Source organism: Schistocerca americana, chromosome 9 (assembly GCF_021461395.2).
Source record: "Schistocerca americana isolate TAMUIC-IGC-003095 chromosome 9, iqSchAmer2.1, whole genome shotgun sequence".
Lineage (NCBI taxonomy): Eukaryota > Metazoa > Arthropoda > Insecta > Orthoptera > Acrididae > Schistocerca > Schistocerca americana.
In genome coordinates, this window is record NC_060127.1 from 55,060,756 (window position 1) to 55,078,624 (window position 17,869).

General features: G+C 40.3%; 1 long non-coding RNA gene across 1 annotated transcript in view; it reads left to right on the top strand.

Moving 5' to 3' along the window:
• Positions 1-17,869, top strand: part of LOC124550844 — a 133,780-nt gene that overhangs the window by 93,734 nt on the left and 22,177 nt on the right. The gene's annotated exons all lie outside the window — the stretch shown is intronic.

Genomic DNA, 17,869 nt, shown 5'->3' on the forward strand with positions numbered 1-17,869 from the left:
CGGTCACTTTCAGGTGTTAAACATTGATTTACGCCATATATTATGATACTCGCAAATTCACTCAGCAGAACTTGTAGGGTACTTCCTGCTGACCTGAAAGGGTTCACTCTACAGATAAAGAAACAATCCGTAAATTGTGAATTTGTAATAAAACCACACGAAAGAATTTATTTTGTCATTTGGTATGCCTGTCTGTCAAGACCAGTTTTTCTCGGGAACGGGTAGACGAATCAGGTTGAGATGTAGGTTACAGACTAATGTCAATAGTCCCTTGGTGGTGTAATAAATGTAAGCTTCTATGTCATTGCTGTCAAAAGATTCGCCCATTTATGTAGTAATTTTTTATAATCTGGGCCCACATTAACATATTTCTTTAACGTCAGTACCGCCATTAGACTGTTTTTTTTTTAATTTTATTTGCAGTGCACACGATCATGACTTCGGCTTTAAGTTTCCATTATCAAGTGTTTTAATGTTATACAGTGCCTAAGATGGCATACTGTCGTATTTAAATACACTATTAGACACATTGTCTAAGGGTCAATATTTCTTGGAAAAGGCCACTGCTTTCTTTTATCACTTAGACAAAGTGTCTAGTAGTGTATTTTAATTACGACAGTACGCCATCTTAGGCACTGTATCACATCAAAACACTTGATAATGGCAACTTAAAGCCGCAATCATGATCGTGCAAATATAACACTGCAAATAAAAAAAAAACAGTCTAATGGCAGTACTGACTTTAAAGAAGTCCATTTATGTGTCACATTTTTACACTCCCAAACCCACGCTTAAGAACCTGTAGGATACTTTTCATTGACATAGAATCATAAAATTTGGCAACAAGCAAGGTTTATCAGGAGAAGTAAAGGGAAAAAAAATATAATATCACGTGAAAACTAATTCTTTTTCCATTCGTTATCCGACTTCAGAATTGAAATTACAACATTCTTGAAAATCTTGGAAACCCGGGACCGATATCTTGCCGTTATGAATGTTAATAAAGTGCAAAAATTGTCGAGATTATCGATTCCTTGAGTGGATGATCTATCTGTTCCTGAATAAGTTTGTTCGGAACCACCTACTCGCTCCTGGGCAACTTAGTCCATTCTAACTTCCTGTCTACAAACCATCTAGGCCTTGATGATGTGGGCTTTTTGACTCCGTTAACACAGCTACCAGCAGTTTCTCGTGAAATATTTCAATTTTCCCTCGAATCACTAATAAAACTTTTCTTAATCACTCTGATTACTTTCAGTCAATAAAATATATTTTTGCCAAACTATACCTCATGCTGGTCAATTACCCCAGTTGTGCGTTTCCCAACCTTCGTTTTTCTCTGAAAATTCGGACAAATATCCATTCTGTGATTTCTGTGGAGTCTCGTTTTCATTCCTCTCTAACATTTGATCAAATAGTTGTTTCAAGCAAATATCTTCTATAGCTTTAGGGTTATCACTTGTTACATTTTGATTTTCGAGAAGGCGTGGCTCAAAAAAACTGTCTTCATCTTTGTCTTGATTCACAGAGTGAAGGTTGCTCAGTTTCCAGATTGAATGCCGGATCTTTGATTCTCCACATATTATTTCTGGATTCACGCACCGAATTATGGTCACTTCAGAATACAAATGAATGTCTCAGTGCCGTTATATGAGAAAACTATGCATCTGAATCTATATCCTATACTCTGCAATGTACTGGCAGAGGTTGCATAGCAGAGAGTACTTCCCATTACATAATTTTTTTCCTTGTAATAGACCTTATAGGAATTTGATATTGGTACTACATGAATTGTATTCTATCATGTTATTTGTGTAAAGGAGGTAGATAAAAATGACCATTTGTGCCAAAACAGTAGCGTTTATTTGGCGTGTTCTAGAACTGCTGCAATATTAGAAAGGCCTATTTCGTTTTATCTGGCGGACGGCGACAAAATAGACGTAATCAAATCGAGACACCACACCACTCTTGGGTACTATTCGTATTAACAGCTTTTTCAGTATTAGACAAGGATATTTTGATTTTTTATGTAGCAAAATGTTTGACGAACTTAGGTGGAGTAATAGAATCTTTCGCAGAAAGGAAAGCACGCCGTGTAAAGCTGTAGCCAGATTACAGAGAAAAAAATGCTGGGACAGTAGGATTGAAGCAGTGTGTACTGTCTTGCTTATCTCTTTGTTTTACTGGTTTTATGTTTGCTATATTTAATTTTATGTCACACAAAAGAAAGAGTAATTAACTAACTGGCAATAAAGAGTGCAAATTTGCTGAAGAGTTCTTATATTCCCGTTCACAAGTAAAACTACCCCGTATTAACTTACTGTGAGTTTTTTCTAAGGGGGTTAGGATGCCAAACCGGCCGATTGGGAGTAGGAGAGGCACCACAGGACGTTTTAGTTTCCTCTGTCCTGAATAGGTTTGATGTCTTCCATTACAAAATAAACACATAGCTAAATAAAGCGCCGTGCGGTAGAAGAATACTGTGTGAAGATGCGTGGCACTACACTTGCCGGCACGGTAGCTCAGCGCGTTCGGTCAGAGAGCTGGTTGGCCTCTGTAATAAAAAAACTGAGTGGAAGGATCAACAAAACGAACTTTAACGGATGTCAAATGACGCCCGCAACCACCAAACACAACGACCAACAACGAACAAAATACAAAAAAAAAAGAAAAAAAAGGTAGCTGAGTGGTCAGTGCGACAGAATGTCAATCCCAAGGGCCCGGGTTCGATTTCCGGCTGGGTCGGAGATTTTCTCCTCTCAGGGACTGGGTGTTGTGTTGTCCTAATCATCATCATTTCATCCCCATCAACGCGCAAGTCCCCGAAGAGGCGTCAAATCGAAAGACTTGCTTCCAGCGAACAGTCTACCCGACGGGAGGCCCTAGTCACACAATATTTACATTTTACATTTCCTCGGACATATATGTTTTATACATCAAACTCTTCAGAGAGATGTGCGCTACAAAATGAACATATCTTTGAAAAATGCGTTCAGAAATATCGTACATCCGGGTCTGAGTTGGCAGTGTCACTGAAGCTTGTACTGTTGCCGTTACGCGCCGCTTGTCTAACAAGGGATGACTTGCAGCAACTAAAGCAGAGAGACCTCTGTCCCCTTTGACCGAATGAGTCACCTTAGCACCCCCTGCCTTGCGCGGTCATCGCCTAACACGGCGACGCAAACAGGTCCCAAGACGCTGTTATCAGGGGCTAAGCGACTTCATTGAAAAACAAACGTCACGGGGCAGCCTCGGCACAGTAGAACCAGTTCTTGTGTTGCCATCAAGGGGCGACACTAGTTCAGCAGTAGGAGACATGCGATGATCCTGCAAATACAGTGAAGTAGTTTCCACCAGAGGGGTTAGAAAAAAAATGATCGCTCAATGGAACGAAACGGTATTAGTGACTCATAAATCGAGAATAATCTCAAATTTTCGCCATAATTGCGATCTCTCGTTATTACGTTCCGAAACAGGGGAGCGGCCACGTAAGTAAAAATCAGTATTCCATTTGAGTCCATAGACGTATCACTGCACTGTGCAGGGGCAGTTGAATTTAGTGAAACTAAACTTCTAATTGTTGTTGTTTATAGGTCCCCTAACTCTGACTTCAGAGAATTTATGCTCAAGCTACAGAGAGCTCTTGATTCACTTTATAGGAAGTTCCAGAAATTAGTTACATGTGGTGACTTCAATACTAATTTTGTATATGATGGTACAAGATAGAGGATATTGGTAGATCTCCTAAATTCATATAATCTGATGCAGACTGTATTTTTTCCAACTAGGATGCAGGGGAACAGTAGCACAGCCATAGACAATATTTTTATTCATTCTTCATTACTAGATGGGCATTCTGTTAGCAAACGGGATAATGGCCTTTCAGACCATTATGAACAAATTTTAACACTAAAGAAGTCATATATGCTTACAAACTATATAGGAAAGTTAATCCATCGGCAATAAGCAGTTTTTTAAAACTCGTTAAGAAACAAGAATGGCACTATGTTTATACTGCCGATAACATAGATGTTACATACACTAAGCAGATTCAGAAGGATGTAGGTTGCAGTAGGTACTGGGAGATGAAGAAGCTTGCACAGGATAGAGTAGCGTGGAGAGCTGCATCAAACCAGTCTCAGTACTGAAGACCACAACAACAACATAGATGACAAATATAATGCTTTCTGTAACACATTTCTCATGCTCTTTCAGGGCTGATTTTCTTTAGAACGTTCTAAACCGGTTACCAGCAGTAATAGGCAGCCTGGGTGGCTGACTAGTGGGATGAGGATATCATGCAGAGCAAAGTGGGAATTATATCAAAATGTTAGAAGTAGTCACAATCAAACTACTGTAGCCCATTACAGACAGTATTATAAGGTGCTTAAAAATGTTATTAGGAAGGCAAAGAGTATGTGGTACGCAAATAGTGTAGCTTAGTTCTCAGGTCAAAATTAAAACCATATGATCAGATTAAAACTGTGTGCCCGACCGAGACTCGAACTCGGGACCTTTGCCTTTCGTGGGCAAGTGCTCTACCATCTCAGCTACCGAAGCACGACTCACGCCCGGTACTCACAGCTTTACTTCTGCCAGTACCTCGTCTCCTACCTTCCAAACTTTACAGAAGCTCTCCTGCGGATCTTGCAGAACTAGCACTCCTGAAAGAAAGGATGTTGCGGAGACATGGCTTAGCCACAGCCTGGGGGATGTTTCCAGAATGCAAGATCCGCAGGAGAGCTTCTGTAAAGTTTGGAAGGTAGGAGACGAGGTACTGGCAGAAGTAAAGCTGTGAGTACCGGCCGTGAGTCGTGCTTCGGTAGCTCAGATGGTAGAGCACTTGCCCGCGAAAGGCAAAGTTCCCGAGTTCGAGTCTCGGTCGGGCACACAGTTTTAATCTGCCAGGAAGTTTCACCATATGACCAGTTATGAGGGAAGTGTCTGGTCAGCAGCAAAAGGTCGGCGATATAAAGTCAGTTCGTAATAAAAATATTTCTGTTCCTGATAAATCAGATATATGTACAGTATTTAACAATGATTTTCTGAGCATTGCTGGTGAATTAAATAAAAATTTAGTTTCTGTAGGGAATCATATAAGTCTCTTGGCAAATGCCATTCTGAGATTGACGACTTAAATACTCCTCTGTTATACAGACAAGGGGAAGATTGACTAAACAATTAAATCACTCAAAACTATCATGGATATGATGGAGTGCCTAGCAGAATATTAAAGTACTATGCTGTACATATTAGCCCTGTACTTACCTATATTTGTAATTTTTCCTTTAGGAATGGTCAGTTTCCTGAACGATTAAAGTACTCAGTAGTAAAACCGCTTTATAAAAAGGGAGGAAGGGATAATGTAACACTTTTAGACCTATTTCTATGCCATCAGTGTTTACTGAAGTTATTGAAAAGGCTGTACGTGTAAGGATAATTGATCATTTTATATCACATAATTTGCTATCAAATGTACTTTCGGATTTAGAAGAAGTCAACTGAAAATGCTATATTCTGTTCTCTCTGTGAGGTGTTGTATGGGTCAAACAAAAGCTTTCGAACCCTAAGCATAGTTTTTGATTTAACTAAGGCGTTTTACTGTGTCGATCACAAAATATTTCCCCAGAAGCTAGACCATCACAGAGTACGGGGAGTAGTTCACAATTGGTTAACCTCTTACTTTAACAACAGACAGCAAAAGGTCATTATTCACTGTGTTGAGAATGGCTGTGGTGCGGATTCTGAGTGGGGTACGGTCAAATGGGGGGAGGGGGGGGTGTCCCAGGGATCAGTGTTGGGGCCACTCCTGTTCCTTATATAATATAAATGATATGCCCTCTGTTACTACGGGTAACTCTAAAATATCTGTTTGCTGGTGACACTAGCTTGATAATAAAGGATGCTGTGGGTACTATGGCTCAGTTTCAAGTAGCACAGTTCCTGACATATGTTCATAGCTCGTAGAAAATAAACTAACGATAAATGACAGTAAGACTCAGTTTTTCAGTCTCTAACACACAATTCAACAAAATCCGACGAATTAATTTCACAGAATGGGCATATGATTAGTGAAACTGAACAATTAAAATTTCTAGCTTTCAGGTAGATAGTAAACGGTCGTGGAAAGCCCACATTCCGGATATTGTTCGAAGGCTTAATGGTGCTATTTTTACTATTAGAACGGTATCTGAAGTACGTGGTCGTTCGACACGAAAATTAGTCTACTTTGCTTATTTTCCTTTACTTTTGTCTTATGGTATTGTATTTTGGGGTAACTCGTCCCATCCTAAAAGGATATTTTTGGCTCAGAAACGGACAGTTCGGGCAATAAGCGGTGTAAGGTCGTGAACCTCTTGTCGACCCCTGTTCATCAGTCTGCATATTTTGACATTAGCCTCACAGTATATATATTCTTTACCGCCGTTTCTTGTTAATAATATCAGCTTATTTCCAAGAATTAGCAGCTTTCAGATGGTTAATACTCTTCAGAAAATTCAACCTGCGTTTGGATCGCACTTCCTTAAATCTTGTGCAGAAAGGTGTGCAGTGTACTGCTGCATCCATTTTTAATAAGCTACCACAAGTATTCAAAAATCTTAGCAGTAATCCACGCGCTTTCAAATCGAAACTGAAGAGTTCCCTCATGAGTCACACCTTCTGTTCTGTTGAGGAGTTTCTTGAAAAACTAAGCTGATTCTTATGTTATATTGTTGACTGCGTGTACTTAAACTTATTCCTTGACTTTTTTGGGTTCATAAACATTTTATTTTTATCTGTCTGTTGTTACTTTTATGTTGTAATTTCGTTAATTCCGACTTTCCATCTGGTAGTTTGTATCTGGGTCATAACAGAAGGTGGTGGACACACCTCGTACAAATGAATGTCCAGTTATACGTGTCCGGATACATTTGATCAGATAGCGTACTTGACGGAGAAAGACGTGAAATTAAAGCCTGATTCACCTTAGTCACTTGATTTATCTCCTAACGTCTTTTTTAAATTGGCTTCACATAAAGCCCATCGACAGTTATGAGACATAAGAGTGCAAACAGGAAAATCGTCTGACTTCATTACAAAACATGACACACCTCGCACTAAAAAAATTTAAAAAAAGTAAAGACAGGGAGAAGGAACAATTACTTGAGATAATTAATTAAAAATTACCTTAGTTTGAGTGCACCAGTAGGATAACAGACTTCAGATTTTAACATAAAATCTAATTACAAGTAATGAAATATAAGAAAAGTTCTTCTAATTTTAAGGTTCTCTTTTACAAAGAAGGATGTAATGGAAAATACATTTGGGAACTGACTGACCTATCCATGAAGCTCTGAGCTTCTCTAAAAGAAAAGTAATCCGCAATTTTTAAAATGAAGTACATTTTAATTGTTCTTGAATGATTTTATTTATCACGTTGTTTTAATACCAGCTATCTCCCGACTCCCTGTTTCTTAAAGAATCGAAGTCCCATGTATAAACCAGTATCAGAATGTCAGAATACTTGGAAAATTGGTTACTGTGTTAGTTAAAATCAAAACTGGCAAACCAAAAAAGTTGATAACTTATTTTTATGTTCACGTGATACCATCTTGGCAAATAGCGCGTAATTCAAATCGTTTATTTTAGGCTTCATTATAGAAAAAGTAAGTTATAAAAGCAAAGAGATTGAACTGCAATTTAATAAAATAATTTCGTGCAGTTACTACGGTTTCAGTTTTCCAGTTTTTTAATGTACATGATATGCATGTTACAAAATAGTTTCTCACGGATTTCAATGTTCATGACGTCATATCGCCTTTGCTATGTGTCGTACAATCATATAATCTTGCAATTGTATTCAGTGGTATATGTCGACACTACCTAAAAATGTGTTGCGGAAAGAGTTAGTACTACATAAGTAATAAATTAATACGTCATACCTATGCTGGAGTTTTACTTCATGAGCAGCCAAAATGTAGTAAGCAATAAACAACTTTTCCTTCATTATCTGGGAGGGAGGGTGGATATCATCGACCAAACGTTTCGAAAAGCTTTAAAATTTGTGTAAACTCTTTTTGGAAGCCGTTAAGTGCTCTCGTTTTCAAATACTGGTGGAATATAATGCGAGTAATTTGCGCGTCACCAGTTACAGTGGCTCAACACTTACAAAGTTTTTAACTTTAATTCTCGAATTGTGGTGTTAAATTTTAACGTAAGATTTTACGTCTTAATGAGCAGATTATGGCAACATTTAAAATTTTTAAAATCGATCGATAATTATGTGAAAAATAGTGGTACTAAAATTTTTGTTACCCCTGGTAGCTGTTGGATAGTCGACTTGCAACTGGTGCTGGGTGTTTGCAGCCGTCTAGTAATTACATATGTACAGTGACCTCCTCAGTAAGCCGGGAAATATAGCTAATTTTAACAAAAGTCTCGTTTTATTACTATTGATGTGGTCTGTAGTCAGTCTATTAACAATAACAATTTCTTTTGTCGCGAGCGCTGATTTGAGAAACCAAGGTTGCCGTACGTAATGATCTACTTCTATTCTACTATGTCAAACAAAACTTGCGTTGACAGCGATTTTCGTCACATGCAAAAGGAGCAGAATCCTTCCACAAACGTATTTGAGTTATACCTGCACCAGCATGGAAACTTCCTTTCTAAAGAACTGGTATGAAAACACCCAAAAATACTTACGTTTTAAAAACAAATATCGTGAAACCATAAATCGATGTGTGTCGAAAAAACGTCTTTCTTTCATTGTTATTGTAAAGTCTTAAAAGACGTCCCTCGCAATAATAGACATCTGTAAATGTGCGGTACATTGTATAAAACTTGGCGAAACAAGTTCCAGCTGTGTAAAGGTACTACTGTGCCTGCTTGCACCGAGAAGCCATTGACATCTAGGAGCATGAAAAAAGAAAAGAAAATTAACAAGAAATAAGAAAGCCTCAGATTAAGCAGATAGCGGATCCCTGTCTCTCAGAGAGTGCTGACCGCAAGTAGCACAATGGCCCTAGCACAATGGCGTCGCTGGTGTATACCACCTCAGCTTCAGTCCACCACGGGGCTGGAGGATTATTGCTTGAGGGTGCCTGCTACTCATGCTGGAGAAACGTCAGACTGTCAATCAATCGGGCGTTGCCCAAAGTACCAGAATCAGCCGCCTCCGGGCAGCCATTTGAGAAGTGGCGGCCACAGTGTCAATGAATGACGGCTGGTACGACATCGCCAAGCCTAGCGCTGACCCACGCGTCCAAGCAGCTGACATGCGGGAACGTTTGTTCTGTGAAACCTGCCTGAAGGCCCCACCATCTCTCTGTTTGCCAGACTGTTTGCTCCAGCAGTGCTGTACACTTTGGCGTCGTGTTTGGTCAGCTAGATACTTGGGCTGGCAGGCCTTGTATCTCTGCTCTGCTACAAAGCAGATAACGTCAGAGCCACCGATGTTTGTTCCTCCCCTGGTCACGTGGGACTTCCATAAGAGGACCGCGTCCACATGAAGGCAACGCACCAGTTGTTGGGCGGACCACCATCGGCGTATCGTGTCTTCACTAGTACTAGAAACCTCATCACGGACCGCCAGTGCAAGGTGGTAAGTCTTTCTGAGTCTCAGATTCACAAATCAGTGTTCCCTGTGTTAGTAGATGTAATTCATCCGACTTCGACTATTTGCAAAGTTACTTGGAGGAAAGTCGTTTAGTAAACAAAGCATGTCTAATAATGTCAATTACGTTCTGTTCCTGCTGGCCCACACACTATACAAAAAAGAAACTTTCAGTATTTTCTTCAGTTGAAACTTCAGGGCTGAGAGGCCCTGGTCTATGTATAAAATTTCCACCTAACGTCTCGTCTCCATCTGCGGGAGACATCTTCTGAGGTAGTCCGACTACTGCCCGACGGCCTCAGAAGATGTCCCCCACAGATGGAGACGAAACGTTAGGTGGAAATTTTATACATAGACCAGGGCCTCTCAGCCCTGAAGTTTCAACTGAAGACAACACCGGCCGTGAAAGCCTACATTGCATGATTTCAGTATTTTCTTTTAGCTTTTCTTGTGCTCAAATTATTTCCATTACCTGATAACGGGTTACTTTCCTTTCCTCAGACTAAATAGTTCCGATCAACTTGACTGTTTTCTACCTACTCGTGTACTTTCCGTCCTTTAGATCTCGTCGTGTTATCCGTGTTTCTTTCAGGCACTTGTCTGTTGCCATCCATTTTATTATCTCAGTTTTACCTTTACTTCGAATTTAATATAATTCCTCAAAGGAACCCAGAACTTGGTTTTATTATTATAGCATTCATAAAGTATTTTAGCCTTCGTTTCTTTACATCCGAATAAATATTGATATTCTTGTGAATTTCCTTATTAAACTCTAACGTTCCTTTTCGGTACGTTTTGGATCCAATGTTTTCCAGGGTACGTTTCATTCTCTCTTTTCGATTTTTTCAGTGCCTCTCTTTCTGTTTAATAAGAGTGTTCTAGCATTGTAAATACTTCTAGATTTGATTACCGTGCCATACTGTCCCTGTTTTCTGTATATTGATACGCATTTTTTTTTGTTGGAAATGTCTTTTGTACGTCTGAAAGCTGTTTCCATTTTGTGGCAACGACTTATAACCGCTTTCCTCTAAGGCAGTCGTTTGAAGGTTATCCCATAAATATTTGAAATCAGAAACTCTTTGATTTTCCCGTTTTCAGTCTCAGAATGTTGACTGACAAATTCTTGTTAGACATGTACTTTTTCCGTGAGATCTGAAGACCTACTCTTCCCACTTTATGTCTAAGAATTTCTGTGTGTGTTTATGATGTTCGAATGTCGTGACAGAGAATCACCTTCCCCTCCCCCCAGAGGTTCGAGTCCTCGCTCGGGCATGGGTGTGTGTGTTGTTCTTAGAATAAGTTAGTTTAAGTATTGTGTAGGTCTAGAGACCGATGACCTAAGCAGTTTGGTCCCCTAGGAATTCACACACATTTGAACAGAATCACCTCATCGTCTATAGAAGATAAGCAGTCTCCCCTAATATTAACAGTTCAAAGTTTGATTGGTTGGTATGTTTCATCATCCACTCTTGGATTACTAAGAAGCAACTGAAAGATAGTGGACAGTATCTTACTTCTGTCTCAATACTGTTTTAATCTGAAAGCGTTCCGCTATTTCTACGCTCAACACAGTTCAGATTTTTATATTATTTGTCGTGTTTCTGGCAACTGCAGTGTTTCAGAGTTTCGCTTCTTGTCTCAACTAAAGTTGAAGGAGAGACTTAAACACATTTTCACAAAACCAACTTTGTAATCCTAAGTACAATGGAAACACGTTACTATTTTATCCACCACGTTAACAACGAAAAACTGTCCTGGTAAGTAGGAATCGAGCTTTTACGGCTCGTAACAAACTTAATCATGTATGTAGAGATTTAACCCATTCCAGCAATACATAAACTCCACAATTTTTGCCTGTCATCGACATTGATACTAGCAACATATCGACCCCGGAGATTCACAGAATTTCGAGAATGTTTTAAATTTCAAGTCTGTGAAGTCGTATAACAAATGCAAAAAAAAATATGCCTTTCGTGTGACATAATTACAAACTGACATTTTTTCTGATTTTTTACCCTAATTTGTACTATGAAACCTTTCTTCTTTCCACGTGTTATGATTCTAGGCCCACAGGACGTATCCTATAGGTTTTGGCGAATGAGTTTGCGAGTATCAAAATGTGTGATATAAATAGCGGTATCTTTTGATTGCATTGACTTATGAGTTTACATACATTACACCGCCAAGGAACCACAGACCTTAGTATGTGACATAAATTTCAACTTGATACATCTAATCGTTCCTGAGAAATGATGCTTTTGACAGTCGGACAAAAAAGTGATCCTATAAGGGCTTCGTTCTTACCGATTGAGACACGGAACCATAAAAAAATCTAAGCTCAGTCGCTGTGGCCAGAGGCAGGCTAATGAGAACCGACGACCGCCGTGTCGTCCTCAGCCAGTGGCGCCATTTATACGCGGTATGAAGGAGCGTGCAGTCAGCGCACCACCCTCGCGGCCGTTGTCGGTTTTGCAGACATAGCGACAGCTACCTCTCATTACCATTTAGCAGCCCCTCAGTTGGCCCCACGAGACTGACTGAATCCCGCACCAGTCCTGCCAGCGAGGAAAATTCCCTGGCAGTACCGGGAACTGAATCCGGGTCCTCGGTTTGGCAGTCACCCCCGCTGACCAATCAGCTGCGGAAGAGGACACCTCTGAACAGTCATACACCAATAACAAGCTTAGCGCTCTCTGCTTCACTCGCGTGGATTGTACGGCCTGCAAACTTTTTTGTGTTTTTATTGAATAGAAATTTTATGTTGTTCGCAAATTGCAACACCTGCTAAACTTTCCACATTAATTAAGGTATATAACCATGGTCTTTCCCGAATGTTCATCTGTCGAAAAAGCGATTCTGATAGCTCGAGACCAAAGATTTTATTAATCACGCCTTTGCGTTCTTGTAGAGATATTTCGAGAGCAACTTTCATCCTCTAACAAATATTTCTTTATATCTAACCGAGGAGTGAAATAACAATTTTCATAAATTTAGCTTTAAAATTTTTTAATGTAACGAAATAATTTCTTAAAAATTTTCATACCCTGTTGCACTCCCTTAGGGGTTAAATTTCCAGGAACACTGAAACACGTTTTTTTATTTCTTTATTTTTTTATTTCTAACCAAGAAGTCAAATACTAATTGTCATATATATAACCTTAAATTCCTTAGTAAATCTATAGTAATTGTTTATTTTCAAAAAATCTTTCACCCGCTATTTTAAATCCATAATGGTAAATTTTCCAAAAATGTTGAAACACGTATTGTTTATTTTCTGACTGAGAAACCAAATGCCAGTTTTCGTATTTTTAGCTTCAGAGTTTCCTTAATAGCGATATACATTCAAAAAGCCTTTCTGCCCCTATTTCGCCCCCCTAGGAGTGTAATTTCGTACAATCTCTTCTTAAACGATGCCTACAGTATAAGACCCACACACTTTCCAAACTTCAAGTTTCTATCCTTAGGGGTTTCGGCTGGGTAACGATGGGTTAGAGGATCAGTCTGACCCTATTTCACCCCGTTAGGGTTGAAATTCTAAAAACAGTGAAACACGTATTTTTTCATTTCTAGCCGTGATGCAGAACGTCAGTTTTCAAAGATCCAGCTTTCAAAATGATTTTGCAATGAAATGTTTTCATAAAATGTTTCACTCCTTATTTCACTCCCTTAGGGGTTGAATTTCCAAAAATAGAGATATGCGTATGTCTTATTTCTAATAGAGAAGCCAAACACAAATTTTCATAGCTCTAGTTTCAAAAAATATATGCACAATGAAATATTTCCATAAAAACTTCCAACCCCCGTTTCACCTCCGTAGGGGTTGAATTTCCAAAAACAGGGAAACACGTATTTTTTTAAATTTCTAATTGAGAAGCCAAATTTAAGTTTTTATAGATTTAACTTTAAAAATGTTTTCATAATAAAATGTTTTCATAAAAAATCTCGTCCTTATTTCATACCCTTAGAGTTCAGTTTCCAAAACGCTGAAACATGTATTTCTTATTTGTTAAAGTTAAATATCAGTTATCATAGAAGTAGATTTAAAAGTAATTTAGTAGTTCTTTAATAATGATATATTTTCAAAAAAAGGTTGCATCCATTATTTCCCACCACAGGATTAAATTTCCCAAAATGTTGAAACACGCATTTCTTCATTTCTGACTGAGAAACCAAGTACCAGTTTTCTTGGGTCTAGCTTCAAAATTGCGCTAATAGCGACATTTTTGAGAAAATCCTTCATCCCCTATTTCAACCCTTTAGGGTTGGAATTACGAAAGATCTCTTCTTAATCGACGCCTCAGTATAAGATCCACTCCTTCTCCAAATTTAAAGTTACTATCCTTAGCGGTTTGGACTAGGCGATGGTGGGTCAGTCAGGGCATTGCTTTTTATATACAGAGACTCATCAAGACTCCAGTCACAGTTCAGTTGTGTCGTTATCATGCGGCATTCCAAGACGAGATACACAAAAGCCTAGATGTAACTCTTTACCGTCATGAACTACTTGCCTTCACCGTAATTATCATCATCGTACTTGTAGTGCACAGCGAGGTGGCTAAGGCAGTGGTTAGTACACTGGACTCGCATTCGGGAGCAGTGGTTTCTGTGCTTTACTATAATCGTTCAAGGCGAATGATAGGATGTCTCCTTTGATACAGACATGGCTGATGTCCCTCCCCGGTACTTCTCCAATCCGAATTTGTTCGCTGGAACTTTAAACTCTAATCCTTATTTGTCACTTTCATGATGGACCAAACATGGGATCTGTCCCGTTCAGAATGGACATCCAAGAGCATTTTGTTATCTGCTCTACCAGCGTCTAACGTCTCTCGTCTGCGATTCTGCGAGGTAATGCTTGTTTTCGCAGGGCCTTTGTCACTTGTGTCGTCATCCAGAACTTGGTGCTGTGGCTAACAGGAATTCACTGTAGAAATCTGCGGCTATGATGCGCTTACACACAAAATTTTTTCTGTCTATATCGCACGTATTATTCTAATTACTCGTTTCAGGCAGGCTACCGTCACCAGATTTTAGCTCTCGTGTGCTAGCTACACCTTAGAGGTTTCGTGTAGTTACGCTTCTTTCAAAAAACATGATCAATAACTGTGTAAAACAGGGTTTATTTAACCTGAACTTCATGAAGCTAGTCGTAATGTCCCTTTTTGCCTTGTAAAATGACATTAAGCCCTTTGCGGAAAGTCTAGGCACAAACGTGGTAGTAGGAAAGAGATTATCTTAACGTCTTAAGCCTAAATATACATAATTATAGCCAATTTCTAACCGATCGGATGCCTGTGGCAGAAATCGTTAAGTATTCAGACAGAGTCAGTCACAAAATGCGTAATTTAATGCGGATCTAGGTTTCGAGTATATTGTATTCATCATCGGTGCATTACCAAAGCGTCATGTGTCTCAGTTTTGTGTCTGCCGCGTAAAGGCTAGTGGCATTTTGCCATATGTCGTGGTCTGACACATCAGGGCCTACATGACCCTCTTTCAATGCACATATGATGATCATGTTACTGTCGAAATTTAGATCTGCATTAAATTTTGCGACTTACTGTGGTCCTTCCTTCAATCTGAATGTGTAATCATGGTTGTGCAGCGTACCCATTCTCACCTATTCACAAAGAATTATTAATGCACGTTCGTTGTTTTCGTTTACAACGAATATTTTACACTTTTCATTTAACTCTAGAGAGTCTCCAATATGACTGTATAGATTGTCCCTAAGCAGACTTGTATATGGGAGAACGACATGTTTTTGTTAATCTCATAAAATTTGTCTATGTAAAATATAAATCATCAAACCGATAAAGCACGTCATGAAAATTAGAAAGTATACCGACCAACACTAAGCGGCGTAATGCTGCTGAAAACACTGATAATCAGCGCTATGAAAATCTATAATGAAAGTATCGATAGCCAAGTTGCCATTATGTCAGACTGTTCATCATTACATGTTCAGGTATGGGCTTTATTTGACACGCACATCCTGCACTTCGACCGTTTCTGATATTTGGCTACAACGGAAGAGTGTCTGAGTAGTTTTTGGTGTATCAAATTCAGTTTTTCAGAAAATGGCTCTAAGCACTATGGGACTTGACATCTGAGGTCATCAGACCCCTAGACTTAGAACTATTTAAACCTAACTAACCTAAGGACATCACACACATCCATTCCCGAGGCAGGATTCGAGCTTGCGGCCGGACTGAAGTGCCTAGAACCGCTCGGCCACAGCAGTCGGCGTGCTCGGGGTCACAGCAGAAAGTTACAACACCTGATGATGGGCACGTAAGAGCCCGAACCGGTCATGTTTTATCTACTGAAAAACAAAAAGAACTTTACAACTGAAGTGGTATTTTGAACATCTGCTACAATTCCCCGTTGCGAATGTTCCTCCGGTAGGATTGTTTGTAACACCTGAGGATTACGTTTTATGTACTGGACTCTCCTCATATTGAATACCTCTCATATTCAATGCCTGCCAAGAAGTGAAGCATGCAGATGAGCTGGTCAGATGCCAGTGCAACTTCGTACCGATACACATCAACGGCAGGTATGTAAAAGTGATTAGAGTTGGAATTCTCTGCGACAGGTTTAGTGTTGGGAAAAGGTCTAGTAGCGTATGTAAGGGGTATGAACAGCGTCAGATGTGGGTGCTTACTGGGAAAGACACAGAGATGACGGTGAGATATCGTTATCAGCCCGTGACGGAATTTTAAAGGGTCCTCATTGTGATTCCATCTGGGCGGCTGGTCGAAATGCTTGGTACGCATATTACTGGGGCATTCGGATGTGACAGTGGCCCGGCTAGATGTTGGACAGCATGGGAACGTTAGGGTAGACGTTCTCATCGTCAAGGTTCCGGTCAACCACGTCACATCGCCACAAGAGAATACCGCCGTATTGTATTGTGCACCGACCACATCGTAACCCCTGCACGTCTGGCACCCGCCATCCGAGAGCAAGTAATGGACTCCCTTCAACATTCGATGTCATCCCAAACCACTGTGTGGTGCCTACCAGCAGCTAGGTTAGGATATTACAGTCCCATTTGTGGGCTGCCGTTAACATCTCATCAGAAGATGGCATGCTAACACACAGTCACAACATCGGCCATCCCCTGATCGGCAATACTGACCAGGTATGCCAGACACTCCCACAGCCGGCCAATAGGCCACAGCAGGGAAGCCGGCAAGCTCGCACACTAACGCACAGACAAACCAACACTACCCCACACTGTGAACCCGGTGTATGACCTGTCAGTCACTAACTGATGTGATGAACCCAACTGCTCATGCTGGTCGAGAAGTGAACGCAGGTAGCCAGCTGCAGCCGCCACACAACTTCAAATGCCTGCCTGATACGCACCACTAACTTATCTAACCCTTGCATGATCTGTCGCACATAGAAAGCAATCCACCACTGCTCTTAGTACCCGACACGACTATCTCAGAGTTTTTTCCCCCCTTCGCTCTTTCCTTGGCACTTTTTTTTCCCCTCTGCCCTTCAAACCGCTGCACTTCGTTCAACTTTCGACCCAATCTGTCGCCAGATGAGCGCATATTAAAGGTTAATCAGAATGAAATGTATGCAAACATCGCAATACCCACATCCTGCGAAGGCCTCACTTAGTGAAAACTAACCACTATGCGAGGAAGAGACCTATTGTATCATGCCGATGTGGGCTTGGAGGGGCTCCACCTTTAAAAAAATAAAAAATTAGAGTAAAATAAAGCAAAATCAAATCAAAAACACACACACACACACAAGTCAGAAATGCCTGCGTCTGGAATGGTGTCTTGAACGCGAAGCATGGACAGACAGCTGATGAATAGCGTCGCATTGTGTTTATCGATGAGCCACGATTGTTCGCCGACCCGGACGACCTTTTTCGGCCATGTTGGGGACCCGCGAAAGAGGCCCCATTGTCCCAATTTTTTGGAGGCGCACAGTGATGTCACAATTTTAGGTCACGGCTGATAGTGACTGACGGAAACCTCACAGCACGGTGCCACGTCACGGACCTTCTTCGTTCTCATGCATTGTCTCCCATGCGGTAGTATCGTGGTGCCATTTTTCAGCAGAACAACGCTCGTGCACACATGATATGTGTTTCTATGATCTGTTTTCGTGATGTTGAAGTAATCCTGTAGCCAACAAGTTTCCCAGGTCGCTCCACTATATGGCATGTGTCAGACCAGCTCGGATTGAATTTGGTCTCAGTGCCAGTATCCGGTAGGTCAAGGACCAGTTAGAACAGTTATGGGC